The sequence below is a fragment of the Nerophis ophidion genome, linkage group LG21, assembly GCF_033978795.1.
Source record: "Nerophis ophidion isolate RoL-2023_Sa linkage group LG21, RoL_Noph_v1.0, whole genome shotgun sequence".
In the NCBI taxonomy this organism is placed as follows: domain Eukaryota; kingdom Metazoa; phylum Chordata; class Actinopteri; order Syngnathiformes; family Syngnathidae; genus Nerophis; species Nerophis ophidion.
Genome location: NC_084631.1, coordinates 29,045,594 through 29,053,793, shown reverse-complemented (window position 1 = coordinate 29,053,793; position 8,200 = coordinate 29,045,594).

Here is an 8,200-nt window from a genome sequence, read left to right as displayed (position 1 = left end):
ACAGAGGCTCATCCCGACAAGCCTGTTTTGCAGGTTTCCCGGATTTTATTCCGCTCTACCCCGGTATTGAGCACTGTATAACGGATAAATAACAGAAACCTTGACTACATATATAAATATATATATATATATATATATATATATATATATATATATATATATATATATATATATATACATATATATATATATATATATATATATATATAGTACTTATTTGTTGTGTGTGTCTGTATTATATACATATGCATATAGAAAAAAGAAATGCTAATTATCTTAAGAGCAAATTGTTACATAAAAAGCATACATACATATATAATATATGTATGTATATATAAATAAATATGAATGTATACATATGTATATATATATATATATATATATATATATATATATATATATATATATATATATATATATATATATATATATATATATATGAATGTATACTGTGTAAAAGCTGTCAAAACCGTTTTTATCTAACAGGTTGCTCTTAAGAATATTTGTATTTGTTTGTATTTCTGCATATATATACTTATATATATACACATATGTATATATAAATACATACATACATATATATATATATATATACATATTTATAATCTGTGTGTGTAATTTACCTCGGTTTTAAATGTTGTTTTTTCTTCTGTCCTTTGCCTGTATTTCTTTGTGGTGTACAGCCCCTTGTTCTTCAAACGTGGTTATTTCTAAAGGGCTTCATACATAGTGTTGGTATGGTATGGTATGGTATGGTATGGTATGGTATGGTATGGTATGGTATGGTACATACATGGCAAAACATGCATCAGTCAAATAAGTACAGGCCAATATTGACTTGCACCCCTGAACGTCCCCAACACGGTGTTGCTATTCCTTCGTTATTTGGAAGAATTACTTAGAAAAAATAAAAACATTTTAAAATAAAATAAAACTTCAGAACGCCCCTTCTGCTGTTGAAGACATTTGTTCTAGTGTGTTCTGTCGTGTTACAGACACCTTATGTCCACTTGGAAAAACGGTCAGGCTTACTTCTTGCACGGCCTTGCAGGGAAGATGCGGGATCTTGTGATCCTGCAGAGATAAGACCTTGGACGCTATTGCGCAACCAGCATGGCCTTGGAGGCTTTACAGTAGTGTCACTTATAGTGTGTGTGTCACTTATATTGTGTGTGTTTTAGATAGTGGATGTGGAGGACGGAAGGGAGGACGATGATTGTGGAACATGCATGATGCAAGGAACGGGAATTTGTGTATTCGTGGCTTCTTCCCTGCAGTTTCAGCTCAGTTTAGGGGACTTGGGGGGGTGGGGTGGGGTCTAATGCACCCCCTTCCGTTTTATTGGCCAGCCCAACTTGAACTTGACATTGGAGTCTGCTCAGTGCGCGCGTAATCCAATCCACGGTTCTTCTGTGCGCGCTAGGATTGCGCACTGGCTTGCATTTTTTGTATGTCTTTGGCGAGATGGCACCTTTCAGAAAACCTAAAAGGAAATGAAAATGCAATTAAAAAAAAAAAATTTCTGGCCTCTCCCGTGTCTCTTGCTTCAGTTTGGCCTTGAACGAGGATGACGCATGCATGCTCTTTATCGCCGAGGCGTAACTATGTTGGAAACAGCTGGAAACCTTTGCCCCGTTTCATCCCTGCAGCATTTGTGCGCCTCCAACGTTTCAAAAGGGGGTCCTCAACATCAGTAATGCAGTCGCAGGTAAAAGAAAGCCGCAATGTTGCACAAGAGCCCATGAAAAAGTGATATTTGCACATTTCTTCCTGGTGCAAATCTGAGTGATAGAGCCTCGTTGCACTCCTCCCAATATGGCAGTTTCTATGACAAATACACGAACATATTTCATGCTTTAGGTCATGGGTGTCAAACTCTGGCCCGCGGGCCAAATCTGGCCCTCCGTGTAATTTAATTTGGCCCTTGAGGCAATATCAATTTAGCATTAGAGCTGGCCCGCCGGTGTTATACAGCATTCACCGCTAATACTCATACTTGCCAACCCTCCTAATTTTCCCGGTAGACTCCCGAAGTTCAGTGCCCCTCCCGAAAATCTCCCGGGGCAACCATTCTCCCGAATTTCTACCGATTTCCACCCGGGCAACTATATTGAGGGCGTGCATTTAAGGCACTGTCTTTAGCGTTCTCTACAATCTGTCGTCACGTCCGCTTTTCCTCCATACTAACAGCGTGTCACATAATATTTGTGGCTTTTACACACACAAGTGAATGCAATGCATACTTGGTCAACAGCCATACAGGTCACACTGAGGGTGGCCGTATAAGCAACTTTAACACTGTTACAAATATGCTCCACACTGTGAACCCACACCAAACAAGAATGACAAACACATTTCAGGTGAACATCCGCACCGTAACACAACAGAATAAAATACCCAGAACCCCTTGCAGCACTAATTCTTACAGGAAACTTCCAGCAAACTGACCAATAATTAACGTTTTATTCATGCATTTTCTCTTGCTACTTCAAGGTTTGAATGTTTGGCTCATTCATTATTGTTATTTTATTTTCAAATGTATTATTAGCCTGTGGAAACAATTTATATTTACCTCAGAAGATTGCAAATAGAAAAAAAAAGGCTTTACATTTTTATTTAAATTTTATTTGAGATGCCATTGATATTTTTTTTAATTGTTATTATTATTATTATTATTTGAAACTGGGTTTTGCATGCCACTAAAGTTATATAAGTCTTGCTTGTTCAATATTTATTGCAAAACTTGTTTGGGTCCCTATTAAAAGGTTAATTTGTTCAACTTTGTTCCGTTTAAAAATTTTGCCCACTCTTTATTTGAGTTTGACACCCCTGCCTTTGGTGGTTCCATAAGAGACGATGAAGTGGACGGACACGAAAATATCAAGCAACAAACAAATTAGTATTATTTATGTGGATAATAAAAATATCTGAAACTGCATTGTGCATTTACGGCCTTCACGGAGTGCTTTGGTATTTGCGATGATTTCTTTCAGTTTTACTGTAAAAAAAAAACGACAAGAAAAAAAAAAAAACAGGAACATGCAATTGACGCCGATGCCTTAATAAAAGTATCCACGATTAACCAGGATCATGATTCTCATGCTCCTTAAACACAAAACTAATTCAAACGCGCTCAAGCCCTAAATTGACACGAAATTGAATACAGTCTCGTTTTTATCTTATTTTCCGCCACTGGGGCCTGCAGTTCTGTATGCCAGGTGCTCAAGCTCTCTAAAGATTAAAATTTAAATCTTGCATTTGGAAGATAACGCTGTGCAAAAGGGGAAACGCATAAGAAAGTAATCATCTTCATAATGACGCAACTTCATCAGTACCGGCATCGTCGGCCTTTGCAGCCGCGTTTCCATACTTTTAAAAATATTGTTCATGCAAAGCAGAAAAATCCGCTCAGCTGTGTTTATCCATCATTTGTATATTTACTTACAAACAATCTCTCTGCACAAAAGGCCCGGTGGTTTATAGTTTGTACTTTATTTGAGTTCATACGTGAAGTGCGTGCGTACCATTCTAATAAGACACTTTCCTTGTATGTTGTATGCAATGAGGTTGCAGGAATGTCATTTCTATTTCATTATATAAACGACAATGTGGTTCCTAAAGTGTTTCAGAGTGTGCGTGGATATAGTCCATATATCTGCAATATTATGGCCATATTTTCCGTTTTACATTTGCTCATGAAGACAACGGTGAATGTGCTTTAATTGTGGAAGGACATGCCCCACGCAGCAGTATAATAATTGTTGTGGCTCTTTTAAAATATCAACAATCACACAGCAAGTGCTGCTAAAAGCTGATTTTCTTGAAAAAATCCTCCAAAACTGTCATACTGTCAGCAACATATAAACCTTCCAGCCTACTTCCCTCACGAATAAATTGTTGATTTTCACCAATTCATGAAGTTGCAAGCACTCATTTTAGCCGATGTTGCTAAATGAAATATGTCAGATTAGTACCGTAATAAACTTTATTGTAGTATCATGGTGCCAATGAATAATTGATTTATATATATATATATATATATATATATATATGTGTGTGTGTGTGTGTAGGTATGTATGTATATGTGTATATGTATGTATGTGTATATACATTTATGAATGTATATGTATTTGTATTTGTATATGTATACATTTGTGCTTATATATATGTATATGTGTGTGTATATATATGTATATATGTATGTATGTATGTGTATATATATATAGGAATATGTATGTATGTGTATATATGTATGTATGTATATACATGTATGTATGTACAAGTATATGTATATAAATGTATATGTATGTATCTATGTGTATATATGTATGTACAGTATGTGTATATGTATATATGTATGTATGCATATATGTATATGTGTATATATGTGTATATATATGTATGTCTATATGCATGTCTGTATGTATGTATATATGTTAACATATGTATGTATGCATATGCATGTATTTATTAATATATATGTGCGTATATATGCACATATATATATATATATATATATATATATATATATGCGTATATATGCACATATATATATATATATATACATACACACACAAACTGTATTTATGCTATACATCTATATACATACATATATACACAGTTATACACATTTATACACACATACATTTTTATTGGAATTTTTGACATATACAGTCCAGAAACATAATTAAACACATGTCAAATGTTATTTTTCTCCCCCAAAATAAGACAACAAAAAAATACATTAAATTCCAATATTAATACTTTTTATCCTGCATTAAAAATGTGTTAAAACGTCATATATATATGACGTTTTAACAAATTTTTCATCTAGAATAAAAATTATTTATATAGGAATTTAATGCGACCCCCCCCCCACCCCCCCAAGCTATTGTTCGCCAATATACAGTTTAACTGTACACGTCACATCACGTTCAATTATGTCATGTGTGTTTTTTAAGACAAAAACACGACAGCGTTTTTACTGTTCACCCTTAATTTGTGTTATAGGGACGTCAATTCTACTGCAGAAAAATAGACGACGCATGTGAAAAAACAACAATGTCCTCTGCGTGATATTGTCCGACACACACAACTTCAAGTTGAAGTTCAAACTGGGCGCTCCCAAAGACCAGGAGGCATGGGTCGTAAACACAGCAGACACACACATGCAAACTCCCCTCCTTTCCAAGGTTTTCACACGTATTTGACACAAACACCCCCAGAAACAGAAAGGACCAAAGCTTTATGCATCTTATCCGATGGAGAGAATATAGAACCGTGCGCCATGGGCCGGGCGCGCATGTCGGACTATATTTGGTGAGAATGAGTCGAATGAGGGGGAGAAAAGAAAATGACAGTAAAAGTTAACGTCCTCCAAAAGCTTTCATTGAGACAGGAATTCTCACCCTCCTTCCGCTCTTTTCACCGCGCTCAGACGCGCCCTTCAAAGCCTGAATGGCTCCCAGGACGGCGAGACGTGAGACTTTCAACTTGACCTTGGCCTCCAGCCGCGTCCACCTCTCTTTGCTTAGCCTAGAGCCCGGCCTTGCGTCACAATAGTCCCCCTAAAACACTAATTGTTCCCACTTTCCCGTCTCAGAGCTCATCTTCACCCATTAGGCAATATTCAGTGTTACTGCGCAGTGATAAGGCGCGTCCACAGCAGCGGATATAGTCCCACTTAGAAAGAAATGTTTTAGACCACAATCAATATAGACTTACACAAACTTTAATGATCCACAAGGGAAATTGTTTCAAAACAAGTAAATATAAATAATATGAAACATAATAAATATTCGTATAATGTTGATTATTATTCCAAAAGTTTTATGTATTTGTTTGATTTTGTAAAAAGGCTAAACGTCTGCAACTTTAGCTCATCTGATGTGGATGGAAACTGAGTCCAAAACACATCATTAATGATTTGACTCAGAATTCACGCAGTTCTGTCATATTTTTCCAGACTGCAGAATCTTTGGCCAACATGTTGTAATTTTTACTCTAATATGTTCTTTTTACTCTGCTGCTTTATTTACTTGCTTTATTGTTGTTATGGCTTTCACTGTTAGACGGATCTAAAATAAATGGCTATTTAATAATATGTATATACAGTGTGTATACACTACTAAACGCACACAATTGCAGAAGTCATTTGCTGCGATTAATTGTGATGAATCAAAATTCACAAGTACTTATATATGTATGTATAATGGAAATATTTTATATATATGTGTGTATATGTATGTAGATATCTGTACATGTGTGTGTAACTGTGTATGTATGTAGAAAATGGATGTATGTATGAATATATGTCTGTAGATGTATATAGTGAGTATATATATATGTGTGTAGATATATATGTCTATAGATATATATTATATATAGTGCGTATGTATATATATATATATATATATATATATATATATATATGTATATATGCATATGTGTGTGTGTATGTGTATATATATATATATATATATATATATATATATACATATATATATATAATTACATATATATTATATTAGATTAGATTAAATTAGATAGTACTTTATTCATTCCTTCAGGAGAGTTCCTTCAGGAAAATTACAATTGTTAAAATGAAAAATATTAGCACATACACATAACATTTTGTGACATATGTCCATATATATAGATTATGTATGCAGGTATATGTGTATTTATATGTATATATGTATGTATATATATACATATATGTGTGTGTAACTGTGTATAAATGTAGAACATGGATGTATGTATGGATATATGTCTGTAGATGTATATAGTGAGTATGTATATATATATATATATATATATATATATATATATATATATATATATATATATATATATATATATATATTAGATTAGATTAGATTAAATTAGATAGTACTTTATTCATTCCTTCAGGAGAGTTCCTTCAGGAAAATTACAATTGTTAAAATGAAAAATATTAGCACATACATATAACATTGTGTGACATATGTCCATATATATAGATTATATATGCAGGTATATGTGTATTTATATGTATATATATATATATACATGTGTGTGTAACTGTGTATAAATGTAGAACATGGATGTATGTATGGATATATGTCTGTAGATGTATATAGTGAGTATGTATATATATATATATATATATATATATATATATATATATATATATATATATATATATATATATATTAGTACATATATATTAGATTAGATTCGATTAGATTAGATAGTACTTTATTCATTCCCTCAGGAGAGTTCCTTCAGGAAAATTACATTTGTTAAAATGAAAAATATTAGCACATACATATAACATTGTGTGACATATGTCCATATATATAGATTATATATGCAGGTATATGTGTATTTATATGTATATATGTATGTATATATAAATATATGTGTGTGTATGAATGTATGTTTGTATGTATATATTTTTATAAAACTATACATGTGTTTTTACATATGTGCGTGTATATATTATATATGTGTTTGTATATGTATGTATGTAACTGATTTATACATATGTATGTACATATGTGTATGGATAAATAGTATACGTTTAGTGTGTGTATGTATGTATATGTATATATAGTGTGTATATATACACGTGGCGACTTGTCCAGGGTGTACCCCGCCTTCCGCCCAATTGTAGCTGAGATTGGTGCCAGCGCCCCCCACGACCCCGAAAGGGAATAAGCGGTAGAAAATGGATGGATGGATATATACGTGTGTGTGTGTGTGTGTATATATATATATATATATATATATATATATATAAATTACTTTTAAAATCTGTTTAATCACACTTGTGATTTTTGATCAATCATGATTAATTGTAGTAAATTCCGTGAGAAATGTAAAACCCCAAAACAAAAAAACAACAACATTTTGACACCAATGCTATTTCATTGCCGGAATTTCTTAAAGGAACATTTTTAAGTGTTACTTGAATGCACCACATTTATTTGCTCAAAACTATAGGCGAGTACTGTCATGGTGTATTTTGGGAAGGGAAATGTGCCTCATTAGTATACTCTCGATACTCGACTATGTACTATAGTGTATATCGACCTGCAGACCACTCACCTGGCAACCCGTGCCTCCTTTATGGCCATTGCACTGCACGGTTCAGGTAAAGGAGAATGGTGGATCAAATCAAGATCAATCTGTTTTTATACATGGAAAATAATATATA